The 20,813-nt window shown below is 35.5% G+C and overlaps 1 protein-coding gene across 2 annotated transcripts in view; it reads right to left on the reverse strand.

Moving 5' to 3' along the window:
- The window catches only part of LOC136033573 (peptidyl-prolyl cis-trans isomerase NIMA-interacting 4-like), a 34,289-nt gene extending 13,957 nt beyond the window's left edge, over positions 1 to 20,332 (reverse strand). The window contains exon 1 of one of the 2 annotated variants that reach the window (XM_065714332.1): positions 20,232 to 20,332. The gene's annotated coding sequence lies outside the window, so the exon portion shown is untranslated. Of the gene's footprint in view, positions 1 to 20,187 lie in introns of both variants that reach the window. The other variant, XM_065714331.1, reaches the window with a different exon arrangement.
- Positions 20,333 to 20,813: the final 481 nt, after the last annotated feature.

Consider the following 20,813-nt stretch of genomic DNA (forward strand, 5'->3'; position numbering starts at 1 on the left):
ACAAGACACGATTTGAACTTGTTCCAGAAGCAAAAACTGCACAGGATCAATGATAATAAAGAAGCCACATTTTATAAAGGCACCAAACAAGTGATAGAATGCAAACAATTCCATTGTTTATGAAATCACACCAACTCATCCAAAAACATTCCAGGTTGTCAATATGACTGACCCATCTTTACCATATGTTGACAAAAAAATAGCTTTTCTTTCCTCATTTTAAAAAGACACTTGCAGGGGAAATTTACTCTTACACTCATAATTGTTAAAATACAATGAGATAAACAATTATTTCTTAGACAAACTTTTTTAATAGTAAAAAAATCACTTATTTTCCAGCTAAAAACTAGTTTCTAGTAAAGTAGATTATGAACTAAATTGGCAATTACAATTCATGTTCATTTCTTGTTTTCTTTAAGTCCTAAATATTTGGAATATTAAGCATATATACCACATGTCTATGTGCTGTTAAATATAGCTTCCATTTGGATTCTTTCAGCAAAGAAGAGGCTTAATAATTCACATACACATCAGCATACGGTGTAAAAGATATAATATGATTTTTGTAAAATTTAGACATGTTTCAAGTGATGCTACCAAACCTTTCCAAAATTTCCTATTTCATTACAACAAATTGCAAAAGCTTACTGAGTAAGCATAGTTATTGTGCTCTACTGGATGAAGTATTTACGCTGAATGAAAATCAAGTTTACTGTGCTATGGAATAAAATTGATCTAATTTATTATTGTGTAAAATAAAAATCTAGTTATTGTGCTCTATTGGATGTAGTATTAATGTGGAATGAAAATCTAGTTTACTATGCTGTGGAATAAAATTATGCTAGTTCATTATTGTGTGCAATGAAAATCTAGTTATTGTTCTCTAATGAATGTGGCAATTACATGGAATAAAAATCCAGTTTCATTCACAGCCATGAACTTATTTCATTTCAGTCATGGAAAAAAGTAAAACTAGCTGAATACAAATTTTCCTTAATATCAAAGAAAATTTCTAGTAAGTGACTTTCTACCCTGTGATTTGTTGAGATTTTAAAATGTTGGGGATTTGGTGAGAAAATCACACATTGCATGCAAATTTGGCCAACATTTTGATAGAACATATAAATCTTATAGCAGAAAAGAAATATACTACTTAATATTTTGGTAAGGTAATTAGTCAAGCAGGGGTATATTTAAGGAAACCCCCCAAAAATTCTGAAAACTGCTTAAACAGTCCTAAATACTTATCTTATTACTAAAAGTACATTACTTCACCTTCCTCTTACTCTTCAACTCTGATGGATAGATGTACCTTAGATTTTCCAAATATGATTTTACAATAAGATTCTGTTACAACCAGTGTACCCAATTGTTCAGTTTGGGACGGGAGTCAGTGGCGTGACTCTGTAAGCTTAGCCAGAGTCGACCCAGCTTTAAATGGGTACCTGGAGAAATCTGGGGAAGGTAAACAGGAAGGGTGTGCGAAAGCACAGGATGGTTGGCCCCCAACCCCCCATTGCACTTCCTGGCTGAAGGGCCAAGAAACGGAGATCAGCACTGCCGGTAGGGACTGTAAAGTCTAATGCTGTATCCTTTACCTTTTACCTTATAATTGTTTGCTATTGTGAAATATACTGGGAATATGTAAAGTGGGCTTTATATTTATCAATAAGAAGAGGGGGGATAAAGCAATGCACCTTTGAGAATGAGTTTAGTAAATATTTATCACGGTTGTAAACTGGTTTCCAGATTCTTGTAGGATTACCTTTGAATACATACAGGTCTTATTCTTTACCAATATTTTTTTTTGAATAACACAATTGCTACTACTAACCCTCTCTCCATCAATAGTGCTTGGATATACTGATAGGCATATGCAATTTTAAAAAAATATGGATTTAGGTGATTTATAATGTTTTTTTTTTTTTACTTATTTCTCATTAGGACTTAATCCAAATTTCAAAAAGAAAGAAAAACAAAGGAATATTTTATTTAGCTTGGGTAACCTATTTCACATCAGGTCATCTTTGATAGGCAGATTAAAGTGTTTTGACATCTTGAGACAATGCTCAAGTTCCCATTGTCTGGAGACATTGCTATCTTTGGTAATAGTGTGTCCAGGTTTTTAGTAGATGAGTACTTTGAACTGAAAAACATTTTCCTTCTTTTGTTGCTTAGTTCTGGAAGTATGCATGTTGTCTTAGCATGTTGTCTTGAAGCAGTTGCAGCTGATAACAAAATCATTTCACTGATAAACAGGACCTCTACACAACTACCATAATCTACTTCCTTCATATCTCAGAAATGCTGCGGGTCCCTGAGCTGTATCAGAGATGCTTGTGTTTTCTCCAAATATGATGGCTTAAAAAAATGACTGACAATTGCTTTGCACAACTCACTAACCCAATTATAGAGAATCTGAGTTTGCATCTTCTCTGACTGGAATTATCTATTTGGGTCCATAACAAATGGTAGCATATACGCTAGGAAGGCAAAATATGCTTTGAAGATTGGTGACAGCAATTTCTCAGATTAGCTGTGGCTTTGGCTGGCTTTTTCTCTTCTTTGAAGCTTTCACTCCAAAACAAAAGTAGCAAGCATTCCTATTGCTCGAGATAGGAGAGAACTACTGGGAGTCAGGAAAGCCAACTAGTTGTGACATGGCCAACTGTCATGCTTGTCAAGCTCCATGAATTTCTGCATTTTGATGAACCCTCCAGTCCATTTGGGGCTTCTGCAAATAATAATTATAGATGTCCTGACAGAATTTTTCAACGTCTGGAGATGGCTTCTGACTTGCTGCACTAGCACACAAATGAATTGAATGGCATGTGCACTCAAGGACAAGCATTGTGCTTTGCTTGCACATCACCTTGTCCTCCCATTATGACAGATGCATTGTCTGATGCAAAAAAAAAAATAAATTCTGCTTTGTAACTACAATTTCTTTAAACAGAAAGTTTGTTAACATTGTGTGTGGATCTCCAGCTGTGCACTGCTGTACTTCTGTCAGCTTCAAGAATGAGTCTTTCACAACTTTCTTCCATCAACCACTCTGATCTTCCTCCACTTCATCAATGTGACAAACTACAACCAATAGGTTTATGGAATTACTCACATCAGTACTGTTGTCAATTATCATAGGAAACAGTTTTTTTATTTCATGAGGCAGCCCAAGTCATCAAATACAACTTCTCCAATTATAAAATTTATCACTAGTGTTGTTTTAGTGAAACCACACTGGACTCTCTTTGCAATTTCAGAGTCAGGAAAAGCCCTCTTCAAGGTTTCAGGAAGTTCCTTCATGATGTTGATTGGAAAGTTATGGTGTGCCACAAATCCACTTAAAACTAACTCCTCCTGTCTGATTTTCTGGCTAGTTAAAAGTCTGTCCGTGTTTGCTTCCAGAACATTCGTATTAAACTGGTCCATGGAAACTGCACAAAGAGTCGAAGACACGTTTTTCAGATGTGTAGGATTGCTTAAATGGCGCCTAATATGGAAGCTACTGCCTGACAAGTAAATGCTACACAAAATGCAGTGCGGCTTACTTGTGAGTCCTTCACCAATGTAACGTTTATCCTCCTGGTCAATATTCCAGTTAGATGTCAATGTTCTCTTGTCAAATTTCTTATTTCTGGCGCCTTAATTTGCTACAGTAGCTTTTCGACATTGCACCCAAGGACAAGCATTGTGCTTTGCTTGCACATCACCTTATCCTCCCATCATGACAGATGCATTGTCTGATGCAAAAACAATCAAATTCTGCTTTGTGACTGCAATTTCTTTAAACAGAAAGTTTGTTAACACTATGTGTAGATCTCCAGCTGTGCACTGCTGTACTTCAATCAGCTTCAAGAATGAGTCTTTCACAACCTTCTTCCATCAACCACTGTGATCTTTTTTCACTTCATTGATGTGACATACTACAACCGCTAGGCTTTTGGAATTACTCACATCAGTATTCTCGTCGATTATTATTGAAAAACAGTTTTTTTTCATGAGGTGGCAGAAGTCTGCCACCTCATGAAAAAATCTATCAAAACTATTCAAAAATCTATCCTCATTTGCTTCCAGAACATCTGTATTAAACTGGTCTATGGACACTGCACAAAGAGTTGAACACACTTTTCAAATGTGTAGGATTGCTCAAATGGCACCAAATATGAAAGATACTGCCTGACAAGTCAATGTTACACAAAATACAGCATGGCTTTCCTGCAGGCCTTTTACCAATGTAATGTTTACCCTTGGGGTCAATATTCTAGTTAAATGTCAATGTTCTCTTTTCTACTTCTTACTTTCTTACTTCTGGCACCCTTCTTTGCTACAGAAGCTTTTTGACATTGAGCTTCTACAACCAATTCTTCAGCAACTGAAGGTTCTTTGTCTTGGGAAGTGCTGCCAAGACTATTACCTTAATTACCTTAATTTGCACTTCGGAGAAAATTAAGATCTGTAAATCTGTTGAATGCTCCTGAGTTGAATCGGTGATGTCTCATAGCAGGTATGAGCAGGACGGAATGTCCCACTCATACTTCCAGTCTTTCGTGGCCCACTCTTTATCCAGTGCCTTCTTGAATGCTTTGGGGGTGGGGGCTGAGACTGTTGCTTCGCACAGTTCATTCCAGGGGTTGACGACTCTGTTGGTGAAGAAACTTTTTCTGGCCCTGGTTCTGACTGACTGCTTGAACAGCTTCTTTGAGTGTCCTCTGGTGCACTGTGGGGGGCCTGGGTGGATGGGCAGGATCTTGGCATATGATGAGTTCAGCAATTTGCGGGTCATCATCATGTCGCTACGGTTGCGCCTGTACACGAGGGTAGGGAGGTTGAGAGCCCGTAAACGATCTTGATAAGGTTTGTCTCCAAGGTTTGTGATGGCCTTGGTTGCTCTCCTCTGGACTCCCTCAATTAGCCTGACATCTCCTTTGTATGTTGGGAAGGCAGCGCACATGCCAAAATCCAAAACGGGTCTGACTAGTGCCTTGTAAAGTTTCAGGAAAACTAGTGGGGATCTGCTGGTAACTGTTCTTTTGATCAGACCTAAGTTTTTGTTGGCCTGGGACACGCTCTTGATGGTGTTGGCATGGAACTTGAGAAGGCTGTCAACGATGACCCCAAGGTCACGTTCCTCTGTGCTGGTCTTGATGGGTGAATCAGAGTTGGAGGCATGTTCATGCATATGGTATTGGGCGCATGGGTTTGAGGATCCAAAGTGTAGCATGCTGCACTTGCTTATATTGAACGACAAGAGCCATTTGTCTGCCCACAGCTGGATTTTCTGGACATCTGTTTGCAGGGATTTTACATTCACTGCTCCAAATAGCTTTGAGTCGTCAGCATAGAGAGACAAGTTGTTTTCCACCTCGCTGAATATCCTCGCGGAAAAGACCTTTTCACCTCCAGCACCAAATAGCCTGACTCTCTGGGTTCGTCCTGACAGGAAGTCCATAAGCCAATCAACCAGGTTGGGGTGTAACTGGGCAGCAGTAAGCTTTTCTCTTAGCCTTTTGTGTGGGACTTTATCAAAGGCCTTAGCAAAGTCTAGTAAAACTAGGTCCACTGGCAGTCCTTTGTCAAGCAAATCTGTAATGATGTCATATGTTTCCAGTAAGTTTGTTCCAACTGACTTACCTGGTTGAAACCCATGCTGATTAGGGGATAGGATATTGTTGACTTTCAGATGTTCCAGTATTGCATCATTGACCACTCTTTCAAGGATTTTTGCGACTACTGATGTGAGACTTATAGGTCTGTAGTTTTCTGCTTTAAGTCTGCTGCCTTTTTTGAATATTGGGGTCACAAAAGCAGTTTTCCAATAAGATGGGACAGATTTGGCATTAATGGACTTTTGGAATAGGTCAGACAGTGGTCCTGCGATGATGGTTGCCAGTTCCTTCAGCAGTCTTGGGTGTGAGTGATCTGGTCCAGCCGATTTATTTGTGTCAAGATTTTGAAGCCGTTTGAGGATGTTGGAGGGGTCGATGCTGACTTGCTCCATCGTTGTGGGGGCTTCATAGCCTGGGCAGTTTGGCAGGGGGCCTTCCGGTTCACAAGTGAAAACTGAAGCAAAGTGCCTATTTAGTTCGTTTGCTACATCAGTTATGTTGGTTACAGTAGTGCCACCGGGTTTCACCAGTCTGGAGACAGTTCGACGGGAGTGGTTCTTGCTAGAGACATAATTCCAGAATTTTTTAGGATTTGTCTTACTTTCTTTGGCAAGATTGGACTCCAGATTTTCGCAGAGTTTTCTGGTGAGGTTTCTCAGCTTGTTTCGTGCCTTGGTGAATTTTGTGTGTTGCTGCAGGTCTCCTGACTGCCTGAACTTTTTCCATGACCTCTTTTTCCTGTTTATTTCTCTTTTGATGTCTTTTGTCATGTAGGGGAGGGATCTAGGTTTTGGTTTGAAACTGGTCTTTGTGTGGGCATCCTGAGCTTTCAGCAAAACACCCTTGAATTTGGTCCATTGCTCGTCAACTGTGCCACTTAGTACATTTGGCCAGTCTGTAGTGGATAATTCATTTCGAATAGCAATGTAGTCGATAAACACTTTTTTGACTAGCTTGTTCTTAAGTACCTTCACTTTCAGCATGAGCTCTATAGTTAGGTGATCGCTTTTACCAAGGGGTGGTGAGTAATCAATACTTTGAACTAAGCTTTTGTCATTCAAGATAACCAGGTCAAGTGTTGTTGGGCGCTGAAACAATCTGTACCTAGTTGGTTGGTCAACTATCTGGTGTAGGGACAAGTCACTGAGGCAATTTAGGAAAGGCTGTTGCTTGTCTTGTTTGGTTGGAGTGGCACCAAATCCAAACCCGTCTATCCAGTTTATAGATGGAAGGTTGAAATCGCCGGCAATGAGCAGATGTCCTTTGAGGTTCGAATTTAATGTGTATATTATTTCTGCTATTGCTTGTTTGGTTACAACTTGGGTTGGGGCTGAGGGACTTCTGTAGATGCATCCGATTCTGACTGTCTCTGACTCATGGCTCCCTGGCACACATAGATCAAAGCAAACTGCCTCAACAAAGGGGCAAAGGAGAGGAACATCAATTATCTTTGTATTGTATCCTGCTTTAGCGAGGGCTAGTGTTCCTCTTTTGCAACCTTGGGACAACAGATTTGAGAGAACTCGGTAACCTGGGATTTTCACATGGGAATTGTGAAGTTTGTTACTACTGTTTTTAGGGCAGACTTCAGTCAGTAAGATCACATCGAACTTTTTTGAGTCAATTAGGGTTTTTAGTTCATCAATTTTGTTGGGCAACTGGTCAACATTAGTAACACATACACTAAAGTCAGAACTTACGGTTGCTGGTTCTGGTTGGCTTCTGTCCAGTATGGTTTGTCTGTTGTTATTTTCACCAGAGTCACTTTCTTCCTCAACAGAAACAAAGCTCAAGTCTTCTTCTTCTTCCTGGGAAGCCTCCGCAGTTACAATAGTACTTGAAAAACTTGAATCAGCTGAATTCTGACATGACACGAGCGAATTATTAGATATAACATTTGAATTAACATTAGCAGGAATAGCTCTTAAATCGACATGGGAAATATTTGGAGAAGGATTGGATAAAGCTTCACAAGAAATATCAACTGACGATTTATCAAAACGAAGCACTGGGAAAAAAAACTATTTACATAAGGATGTGATGATATAACTAGGTTTCCATCGTGGATTGCTTTGGAGGGGACTGGGTTGGCGCTTCCCAACTGCGATGAGCAGCCTCGTTTTTTGGAACGATTTGGCCCTTGAAGATCATGAGGTTGGGCTCACCTGAGCTTATTCTTCTTTTCAACTCCTCAACTAAAGCCTTCCTCCTGTTTCTCTCTGTCTTGGATGCGTCACCACGAAATTGTATATCCTCGTGGAGCTCGCGGGAGCAGTTGATGATTGACCTTTTGATGTCCAGGCTTGGGACAGTAAAAAGGACAGGAGGAGGGCATGCAGATGGCAGAGAATTAGTAGGGATTGGAAGTCTTCTCACATATTTGATGTGAACGTCTCTGAGCTTATACTGTTGATCAATATAAGATTTGATGAATAGTTGGTCATTGGGTTGCAGAGGGATCCCGAACGCAACAATGTTAAGGGCTCTACGTTGTCTGTCCCTTTCTTCAGAAAAGTGGCGCTGGATCTCACTATCAAGATGCTGGGTGAGATTGGCTTTGATGCTTGTTGTCTCTTGAAGAACTACCGTCTGGACTTCGGAACGCATTTCAGAGAGTGAGCATTTTTTGGACACCCGGGTTTCCAGTGCTGACACTTGTGATTTTATCTCACTGACAGTTTTTGAGATTTCAGCTTTTAATGATTTTTCCAAGTCTTTTAAAGATGCTTGGACAATTTCTTGAAAGGCCGCTTGAGATGGGATTTTATCAATAATCTCATTTTTCATGCTATCTATTGTAGCTTTTATGATATTCTCAACACTAGCATTTTGAGTATTAACAGATGTTGATCCATATTTACATGCTGGGCACTTGATACAAATATCTACACGTCGGGGTACTATCAACAACAGCACCTACAGTTGAGGTCTCTGATTGACCTTCTGTTTCCCCTTCTATGTCAGGACTTACAGACTGCATCACCTCAGAGTCTGCAAACATCCTCCTCATAGCAAGATGAGAAGATTGGTCTCTAATGTTTGTCAAAATATCTGAGCTTTTGTCTTCTTCACTGGTATCACTATTGTTTATCAATATACTTTTTCTGGCCATTTCTGGAATTCTGTTCTGTGAGTTTTCAGTTTCATATCTGTTGCAAGAGGGCTGAGAAATAGGACATGTAGGAATGAGAGGGTGATCCTTACTAACATTTGCAGTTTTGGTCTGAGATAGATGTCTCCCAACAGGCTTGAAAAAGTGGTTAATAGATAGCTGTTATTTGCTCATCTAAAAGCAAATCTAAAAGAAATGAAAAATCAAAAGAATATTTCACAATTTCTTATTTTTATTACACTCAGTGCATTCAGTCAGGAATTAAGCAAACAGGCTGACTTCTGTTGAACCTTAGTAAGAAAAATAAAGATACCCACCTTGAGCAGACACTGATTGTTATGACTATATGGGATGTGGGAATTATGACTATATGGCATATGGGGATTCACATCCAATTTTATAATGTAACTAATTGCTTACGCAAAAACTGAAACATAGCTTATGCATAAAGCTGGATAGCCTATGCCAAATGCTGGATAGCTGTTGGTACCCTGATCTACCTCACTACAGATGAATTATGATTGCTTGGTTTGTGAGCTTAAATCAAATCATTAATATTTTATATGGGTCAAGGTATCCAACATTTGGCATACACAATAGATATACCCAGCATTTGACATAGACTTTCCCCAAATCAGAAATTAGAGACCCCCCTACTCACAAAAATTCATCCCCAGACAAATTTTCTTGTTATTTTCAATTCAAATTGTAACATATAGACCAGCCCCCTCCCCTCTATAAAATTCAGGACCAAATCCCTCATTCACATCCCCTTAGGAATCCTCAAATATAGGACCAAATCTCTCATCCATACTCTTCTAGGAACTCTTAAATTCAGGACTAAATTTCTCAGTCACACCCCTTTAGTAAATTTCAATTTGAAAAAAGTTTGAATAAAATCATTTAGAATTTAACAGTTGCTAAATTTAACAAGTCTGCATAATCCTACGCAGTTAGACTACGTGCATTTAGATAAGTGAAAGGTTACTTAACAAGTCAAGTAACCAGTTATTCTGACCCCTGAGTTTTTCAACAGTCTGCATAGTCCAACGCAATTAGACTACGTGCATTTAGATAAAAAAAAAATGTTACTCAACAAAGTAACCAGTTATTCTGACCTATGGGTTTTTCTCAAAACCAAAAGAGAGATCCTTGCCATAAGAATAGCTTTTGGATGCGTGACTAGTCACATGATTAAATATTACCATAAGTAGTGGAGGTCAACTTCCGCAGGTCACCAAGCCTGTCCGGCAAGTGCGCGCGTTGGATATATGAGTCCAACAGAAGGGCAAATAGTTAGTCTTAAGGAAGGATTTGAATTGTCAAGATCAATTTTGCTCATGTTCACCTTTTCATGCAATAAGTCATTGAAGCTGTTTTGTCAATAGTTGTATATTGTAAGTAAATAAACCTTATTGTATTTAATCATCTTTTGTCTATGTATTAGGGCATCAGGTACAGTTCCTCTAGCTTTCAGGTACGGTCCCAAGGGAATCTATATTTGTTTCAGGAGACCTCAAAGACCTAATGAAGATTTAGAACAGGAGATCCCAATTATTCAGCTAGTAATTTGATAAGAAACGGCCAAAAATTCCATATTTATGAACCAGATTACAATGAACTGAAACAAATAATCTTTACCTGTAGCGAATGCGATGACAACTTTGCGTCAAAAATAGCGCCTCAAACAGATATAATCGTATTTGAAAAATTAATGAACTGTAAGGACCCCCTATTTTTCCATAAAATATTAATTTTCAAAGTAATCCATAACGTGTCAGGACTCTTAACCTTAAAAGAACAGTGCAGAAGGCACGTCCGACTTCTTATGCGGAAAAGAAATATAAATTATACCCTGTGGAGCCTTCAAATACCTAAAAATGTACAAAAATATCTTATGTTCGCGGAAGACAATTCAGAAAATAAAGGTCAAATATCTGAATTAACCTTTTGGTCAGCTCCTATTCCTAGATCAAAAGATTTTTTAACATATATAGGCGGACCAATTTTCAACGTGCAAAATAATTTCGACATCAACTGTGGAACAAAACTGTCTACTTTAAAAAAATTTTAAACCTCTGAGTAACAAACAGCTAATCCCACGAAATTATCCATGAAAACATGCCTAACTCCACCCAATAATTATTAATATAACCCAACTTAATTTTTTTTTAGAAATTGGACTGGTCTAAAGATATGAAGTAATGGAATCTCAGCCGAATTACTTCCTCCCAATCCAAGTTAAAAACCCTCAGATAAGGATGAATGCTTCATTAATGCAAAAACACGTAATTGAAACAAACCCTAAGTCAACAAAAGCCTTAATCAAACAAAACTCCTTCCATCTAACGTTAAAAGTATTGCATCTGAAAAATAATACTGAAATTGAACATGTAAAAATTGCTTTTGTCAAGACCGTAGAAAAATATAGACAAAATTTCATAAATGAAAAACTTTATCTTGATTTTCAAGGCATCGGGGATTTCTTTGAGCAAACTATATATGCGAAATTAGAGAACGAAGAGGTAGTTAAAACGCGCCTAAATCCAATCATAGAAGAAATCTCGAAAAAAATTACCAAAAGCGGAGTACGAATTGTAAATCAAGAAAACTGGAAGCCACATTTAACGTTAGTTGACCTAAGAAAAGTAAAAAAGCTAAGGAAAGAGGCACGAAAACTTCACCCCTCCTTAACTTCCAATTTTAAAAACATGAAATTTGGAAGAGAACTTGTAAACGGGTTACAATTACTATCAATTTTCGGACCCAAAAGCCAAGAAAACTATTACGAGATAATAGCAGAAGTAGCGTTTGAACAAGACACCCCTAAATGCAACTAAAAGTAAAAAAAAAAAAAATAAAATCAAATGAAGCAAAAACGTTTCAGGAACAGAAAGGAGAACGAAACAGGAAATATATGGCGGTAAGGTAATGATTCTTCAAAATAAATTACGCTTACCAAAACTAACATTACAAAAAAATATATATAACCTCCGTATAACTATCTTAATTCATATACTTATAGTAAGATAAATATGTTTAGAAATTACCAAAATCGCCGGACCTGTGAACTTTACAAACTATTATAAATAAGTGTAATAGCATATAACACACGAAAAATCTAAACTTAACACTTAGCCTACTAACCTTTAGCCTACTACATAAAAAAAAAAAAAAATTTTTTCTCTTCGCATAATTTTAACAAAAAATGTCCAAAAAACATTTAACAAAATTCAATCTCTTACCTTATGCGATCTACATGGATTCATGACATGGTCCGAACTTTGAAAAATACTTCAAATGTCAAGCTTTGAAAATACAAGCTTTAAAAACATATCAAAACATAATAACTATATTTGATAAACATTTGTTCACAAAGTATACTTATGTATCTCGCTTAGATAACAGAATATAGTCTTCCCATCTAAACAACTGAACAATGTATGGTAAAACGAGACTTTTATATAATGATAAAAGAAAACAACTTTCTTTTTAAAAGAAAGTGTAAAGTTATACTTTATAATAACTAAAGTTAACTACTATATTTATTTAGTATAAAGCCAAAATAGTCGCATCATCCTATTGAAATATCGCTACTTACAAAGTAATACATTGTTCTTAATTTGACTAGGTCTCATTCCAAATGCAAAGTGCTGTAATAAAACCCTCAATTATAATCTACTTACATCTACCTGAGGCAGTGAATACATCAAATCTAAAGGTTTTTCGAAAAGCCATAATTATACGGCACATCTTCAACCGACAAGATAATTGGGATAAGAGAGTATTTCTGCATAATGAGAAAATGCTTATTTTTTTTTACGACAAGATAATTGGGATAAGAGAGTATTTCTGCATAATGAGAAAATGCTTATTTTTTTTAACGACAAGATAATTGGGATAAGAGAGTATTTCTGCATAATGAGAAAATGCTTATTTTTTTTTTCCTTATTCAATCAAGTTGGAAATAACACACTTATCTATTTCATAACTAAACTGAAAATTTTATACAAGGAATAACTTAATGAGAAAAAACATTTAATAAATCGTATGAAAGTGCGCCGTATTACACTATGATTGTGATACAATCTATTCTTAATTATAAAACAATATAAGATTATATATACAAAGAAACTAACAACACACGACTTTTTCACTTAAACTAGGCTAAAATTCAACCGAATTTAAATAAGTGGTTAAAGGTTTTTCTTTTCTCTTTTCTCCCAGTTAGGCTACTTAATTTTCAGCGGAAAGAAGTCCAAGCATAAAACGATGCTACGAGTCGAAATTAAACCCTTGTACCTCAATATAACACCTTCAGCCAATTTGTGCCCGTCTGGCATAGCTATAATTATCTCCCCAAAGTGCATACCAGGAAAGCTGTGATCTATATCCTTGAGATAAAATTAATAGGCCTTATAATCTTATTATATAATTACAAACCCTCATTTTAAGCTTTAGACTATATCAAGACATCTATAATTTGATTTAAACATAAATACTATTATTTTAAAATATAGGCTATATTATAAAGGCTATTATTTTAAACTATAGGCTATATTTAAGCAACATGCTTAGTACATGTGTGCATATGTGTATAAAATTTAAACATATAAACCTTACTTACCCCATAAATTATCACAATATGATTTACAATAAGCATTCTTTAAGAAAGAAAAAATAAAAAGAAAACAAGTTGTGAAACTTTTCAAATTCTTAATCTAAAGTTTAACTTATTTTAAATGAGTACAATATAGATTTATACTACAAAGGACTAGTAGCCTACAACTTATTAATTAAGTTAGGCTAAGATCCTACTAAATTTAAAGACGATTTAAACCATAAATCAAAAGTTTTTGTAACAAAATAGGCTAATAAATTTCTACTTCATAACAAATTAGAAACTTAAGCTTTAGGCCATAATAAACAAATAATTATTTCATACTTTTATCTGATATTAAAAAAAGAAAAAAAAAAAGAATACTACTTTTAACTAAATTATCAAGTAGTATAGCCCTAATAGCATTTACCACTGCCCTACCCCATATTTTATTAAATAAAGAAAAAATATATATAATAATTTTTTTATGAACTGATATGGTAACGTTTACTCGCTTTGCCCTAATTCCTTATATTAGCTAACAGATGGAAATAAAGAACTAACAGAAATAAAAGTTAATCCTCTACCAGACCTCAAAACGAAATTTCAACCAAGATCGCTAACAACTTGTTATCATTTAAGGTTTTATTTCATTTCTTTTGTTTAATAGTAATATGACCATTACGATTCTGAGAACTACATATCCCCAATTTAAACAAAAAAATTAAGGTTTATTGAACAACTAATTTTTGTTAGCCTAACATCATTCGCTGTAAAAAAACACATACTATTAAATTCTTTAATTATTTTTTGCTCAACTATGCATCTGAAAATTTTGCCTACCGCCCTGTAATCAACAAGGCTATACATATATGAAAATAATAAAGGTTTGGCACAAACTACGGCTAATGAAATGCATGGCAAAAAAATTGACTAAGGAAAAAATACATCTGTCAAAATAAAAAAAAAAATATAAAGAAACCACTTTCCAAGGTATTTTGTCAAAGTTCCCAATACGTGACAAATTTTAGGATTCTTAATTTTGTTTTTTTTTGTATATGGCCAACTAATGCCTAGGTTAATTTTAGAAGCTCCAATGATGGCCATAATATATTAGGTGAATATGTGCAGTATTCATAAAGTTGGTCAAAACATTCGCTGGTGAAAAGTTGGAACATGTCAACAATAAATATGGATTTTTCTTGTAAAAAAATTCCCGTCAATATCATAATGATATGAGTTCCTCTTGTTCGACAACCATAAGAACACAGAGAAAATTAGACTATGAAAAGTCTTAAGACGAAAAAGGACAAAATAATATAATTGAGGCACACGAGTTGAATAGAATCTAAAACATCCATATGGCCAAAAATAGAAAAGATTAAAGGTACAATGCAATTAACAAAAATAAAGGAAGCGTTAGATATGCAAGTACCCTTATTCACTGACGAGGACCAAAGATTGAAATACGTCGAGAGCCAATACGGTTTGTTCTCACCAAACTCATGGTATAATATTATAATCACTGTATTCATGGTATTTCTTATTTCACTAACAATAAGAGCACTACTAACAATTAACTATGGGAAACTGCTGAAGAGAAAAAGGATAAATAATGATACAATTGAAGCACAAGAGATGCATCAATTGAACCCTACTGCTCCTGATGATATTTAAGCCATTTTAACAGGGAGGATGTAATAATCCGGGGAAATTAAGAGGTCTTTCTCCGTACGTAACATCCTTTCCCTACTGTAGAAATATTGTTGGTGTATAACAGCTAGAAGGCTATGATACAACATACTGTATTACTTTTTGGCATATACATCAAAAATACTCTTGGCAGAAAATCCTTATGTAAATATAGACCTCTAACAAGAACGAAAAAATTCGTTCTATCTTTTTATGTACAAGAGATTTAAGAGGTCATCTCTTGTAATTTTGCTAATCTATTTCAAGAAAAGGGAAAAAAAACGTTCCAAGGCGTGATAATTGAAAGGCTATGATGCAAAATGTATTACTTTTCGACTAATCACGCATTGGAGGTTCAATTTTTTTTTGATTAAAATATGATCTAAAACATTAAGACCTCTATATAATCTTACATATATATAACCCTCTTTAGTGCCGTGTTCTTATATTTACATGTAATCATAATAATATAGTAATAGTGTAGTACCAATAAAACTATTTTCAGTTGCTATATGACCAAATATACCTCACGTTACTTCAAATGTACCTGAGAATTATTAGAATTTAAAACTTCTTTTAAGAAATCGTACATTCGATTTCACTTTGATTGTTTGAAAAAAAAAAATAATATTACTGTTATGCAATTATGTGCTATTATTATGCAATTTAAAATTACAATAATGCTTTATATTATCGTATCACTAGTACCATTTTATATGTTAACAACATGATTCTGCTTGGAAATTTTTATTACAGAATTTGGCATACTACTAACATTGGCCAACAAAACGTCATGGTCAAAGACTACAAAACACCTATCATGATTTATCAACCACAGAAGAATGCCCAAGACACGTCTGATTCAACCGTACAACTATCACCCAAGCGACATCCCAAATAAAACCAACTACTTACTATCATCTTTCATTTCTGACTGAATAATGTAGACTAGAGAAGACGAAACATCCAGCAAGCGGGTACAACCACAACATACCCACACAACAACACCATTAGTGAACCCAATTCAACATGGAAACCCTCACAGACCTAATGAAGATTTAGAACAGGAGATCCTAAAATCCTAATTTTTTAACTTAGGAATCAACTAACAAGTAAGGTGTTAAATAGTACTCCAGTCTATTGAATTAAATTAAGATAACGCAAAAGATAATTAAGATAACGCTTAAATGCAGAAGAGAGCGGGAGCAGGACAGAAGAACTGTAGTACCGGCCGTACCTTTGTACTTAAACTGCTGGGGATAGGTGATTCTGAGTCCCGCGCTTCCCATTTTGTAAAAGCGTAAAAACAAAAAAATCTTTACTTTTGCTAAATGGTGATAAATTAGAAAATGACAATATATTTGTTCAATCAGTAAATAGGGCAAGGACACGAAAATTGTGATTGGTGTGAAACTAATATCCAGAACTAATAAGTGATGAACATTTAAAAAAAATGCCAAATAGTGAATTATAAATTTAAGTAAATAAAAGTGCCAGTGAAAATCTTTTTATATTACGTCGTGTATTTTTATTTTTATTGTTAAACTACCTGGGATCAATTAAAAATCAGATATAACAGTTAAAACTTCAAGTAAAAATGAACAATTGGAACCAGGTATTCGAGTGTAATAACAGTTAATGTCAAGTGTTGTGGTTAAATAATTTTTTTTAGTGCTAGGTGCAGGACATATATATATAAGGTGTAGGAAAATATTTCTGAAATTTTAATCATCATTTATAAGGTTATGGAATTATAATAAAATTTTTTTATAGACAATAAGGAATAAATACAATATTTAAGGAAAGAGATTAGACTGATTGATGGGGACATCAATATACAATGGGAAAGGGGATATGTAACATATAGACCAGCCCCCTCCCCTCTATAAAATTCAGGACCAAATCCCTCATTCACATCCCCTTAGGAATCCTCAAATATAGGACCAAATCTCTCATCCATACTCTTCTAGGAACTCTTAAATTCAGGACTAAATTTCTCAGTCACACCCCTTTAGTAAATTTCAATTTGAAAAAAGTTTGAATAAAATCATTTAGAATTTAACAGTTGCTAAATTTAACAAGTCTGCATAATCCTACGCAGTTAGACTACGTGCATTTAGATAAGTGAAAGGTTACTTAACAAGTCAAGTAACCAGTTATTCTGACCCCTGAGTTTTTCAACAGTCTGCATAGTCCAACGCAATTAGACTACGTGCATTTAGATAAAAAAAAAATGTTACTCAACAAAGTAACCAGTTATTCTGACCTATGGGTTTTTCTCAAAACCAAAAGAGAAATCCTTGCCATAAGAATAGCTTTTGGATGCGTGACTAGTCACATGATTAAATATTACCAATAGTAGTGGAGGTCAACTTCCGCAGGTCACCAAGCCTGTCCGGCAAGTGCGCGCGTTGGATATATGAGTCCAACAGAAGGGCAAATAGTTAGTCTTAAGGAAGGATTTGAATTGTCAAGATCAATTTTGCTCATGTTCACCTTTTCATGCAATAAGTCATTGAAGCTGTTTTGTCAATAGTTGTATATTGTAAGTAAATAAACCTTATTGTATTTAATCATCTTATGTCTATGTATTAGGGCATCAGGTACAGTTCCTCTAGCTTTCAGGTACGGTCCCAAGGGAATCTATATTTGTTTCAGGAGACCTCAAACTACACTGAGATGTTCCTGTCTCCCAGGTTACCGGGGATTATATACGAAGCCTTTTTATTTTATTGATAATTTAGCTCCCACATCCACATCAAGCTATTAAGACTTAGAAAAGTCCCAAGCAACTCAACGCAAACCCCCCTTAAGATAAAAGCACAACACAAGCTATTATTTAAAAAAACCACCCCGTAACAAAATGCCACCTTGAAACATGATCAATGTTATTTAGGATATAATAACTCTATTGTTTCAGTTTCTGTGTAAGCAATTAGTTATATTGTAAAATTGGATCTGAATAGCCATATTTCATTGATGATTTGAGTTAAGCTCAGAAGCCAACCAATCAGAGAAAAATTTTGGAGTCTGAAAATGAATGAGTGAAGCTCTTGTACATTTTGTATCTTTCAGGCAAGACTGAGTAATGCTACAGGATGAAAAATCCTTCAATTGCTCCAAGTTGCAATTTAAGGTAAGACTTTCAGTGTCATATCCTCCCACTTTTCAATTTTTTTTTTAAAGAATGCTTGTGGTAACTGAGATCAATGCTGGGTATATCTATCATCTATGCCAAATGCTGGATACTGGGACACAATAAAATATTGATGATTTGAGTGAAGCTCAGAAATCCACTAATCATAATTCATCTGTAGTGAGGTAGGCCACAGTTAGGGTACCAATAGCTATCCAGCACTTGGCATAGGGTATCTATTTTTATGCATAGGCTATGTCAAATACTAGATATTTTCAGAGTTTGGCATAGGGTATCCAAAAATCAGGGGTTTCTGGTTGACTGGAATACTCCCAAAAAAGAATTTGGTTAGTGCTATCTAAAAAAAGGAAAAATCAAGAGCAACAATGTTCTTTTATTAAATTCCTTTAGAATATTTTATATACTGTATTAGACCTACAGAGTTGAAGGGTTCCACATTTTTTATCTACCCTTTAATATTGTTATTTTATAACAGAGGACTCCTCAATGTCAAAGAGAGGCTAATATATCTTTTATAATGACACCCAAAGCAAAAATAACATAACCCTTCAGTTCAGTGGACATAAAAGGGTCAAGGTTTCATTCTATACCCAACAAGCTCATAGACAGAAAAAATAAATTAGGCAACCCAAATCTGGTTTCAGACCAAGTGGACTACAAATCAAATTTGAGGCTTTGAGAGGGCAAATGAATACCTCAGATGAACTAGAACTGACACCTGGTTTAGACCCTGTGTTTCCCTGCAAAAATTGTGATTTCCCTAGCCTAGGTACTATTTATACTGCTGTGTTAAGCATATGGTGTGGCCCTTTAAACAAAATCTCCACAAAAAGTTGTATGATGACTAATTGAACTTACAGGATAGGTTCCAACCTTGAACATACATAACAAAGTATTCATAGGCCTAAGTCTTAGAAAAAAATTTCTTAATTGTCAAGAAACAAAATCTAGAGTCAAAGGAACTACATGGATTAAAAAATGTGCCTATGTCAAAACTTTGGGTAAAATTCTAGTTAATTGACTTCTTGCTATCTCAGAAAGGGTTTAGGTTAAGAAAATTAAATTTTCAAAAATGAATCTACAGACTAAAGTATGTCCTGGGAAGGTATTTTGAAGCAACTACCTCCACTCCTCCTTCTAGAGGGCCCTGACCTTTGATGACCTTTAAAAATATGTGTGTTATAAAAGTGAAACCTTGCAAAATAGATCTTCTGCTTAATTGAAGTACAATAAAACTGTTTTCAGCTTCATAACTTTGCTTAATTCCATTTTATACGTTTTAAAGATATGCAAACACATTTCCTAATTTTGAAAAAAAAAACCATTGATATGGCTCAAAATTCTGCTCAAATAACAGGAATTGCATTTTCAGAACTAAAGGCAGAGAAAAAGCAACTAGTAACTGAAAATTAAGGTAAAATGTTGTTTTGTCAAAATTTCAGCAGGTATAGGTTAGGTTAGGTAAGGTTAGGTATATCATATAGATATATTTATCATATAGATGGCTGTATTGCTTTATGCAATACACCTGCCATGTAGGCAAATTTCAGGGCACTCTAGAGGGAGAAGGAGTGGAGGTGGGTACTTTAAAATAACTTCCCGGGACATACTTTAGCATGTAGACCCATCCCTGAAAGTTTCATTTTCCTAACCTAAACCTTTTCCAAGATAGCCTAGCAAGAAGTTGATTAACTAGAATTTTACCAAACTTTGTGCTTTGCACTCAATTTTCTGTAATCTATTCAGTCATACACAAACTTTAGTTTTTAGATAGGCCTATGCCTTTGGGGGCAGCCCAAAAATATTGAGGCACCACAATATAAAACTCATATTTACAATATTGAGACACCATTTCATGTTTCAAGGCTTAATCTGATTGAAAAAAAATATTTAAAGTTGGGATTCTCATTCCAAAAAATTTTTCTAGGCAACCCATGGCTCCCACAATATGAGCCTTGAGGATTTGTGTGTGACTAAGCCTACTGGTTCTTCATATGGGGACAATTTGCTGTAGTACCTCTTTGCATGAAGTCCATGTATTTTATTTTGTTGTAAGCATACCTAGCTCAATTATCTAGGCTCCGTAGCTTCCACTGATTAGATAAACACCACACGACCGTCAATATCACGTTGCTTAGAGTTTGAAATTTTTGTTTTACGCCAACCTGTTTTATATTTATCATATAGATGGCTGTATTGCTTTATGCTACATTATAACCATAAGAGGCATACAACAGGCAGTTAAATAAATCTGTAAAGGAAAACTCAAAACTCTAGAAGAGAGAAAAGAAAACTGCCACTCCCTCCAATCTCTACGTCCTAACATCCAGTCGAATCTTATTGTACCACATTTTGTAAAATGTGCCAGAAAATTTGTGATTTTACCAGAATGAGCCTTTAGAGGTAAAATACACAAAAATGGTACAATTGTACCGCTGTTGAGAACACTGATACTATTACTTACAACTTACTGCCGCATCAAGTCACCTGGAGCCAGCACAGATTCGTAAGCTCCTCTTCCATCTCAGTCTGTTCAAAGCATCTACCTTCAAACCCTCCTAAAAACACCCCTATTTCTTTTAAATACCTTCTTCTCTTGTGACTCTTTTCTGTTTTTCCTCCCCAATAAAGCATGGTTTGCAT

Source organism: Artemia franciscana, chromosome 12 (genome assembly GCF_032884065.1).
Source record: "Artemia franciscana chromosome 12, ASM3288406v1, whole genome shotgun sequence".
In the NCBI taxonomy this organism is placed as follows: domain Eukaryota; kingdom Metazoa; phylum Arthropoda; class Branchiopoda; order Anostraca; family Artemiidae; genus Artemia; species Artemia franciscana.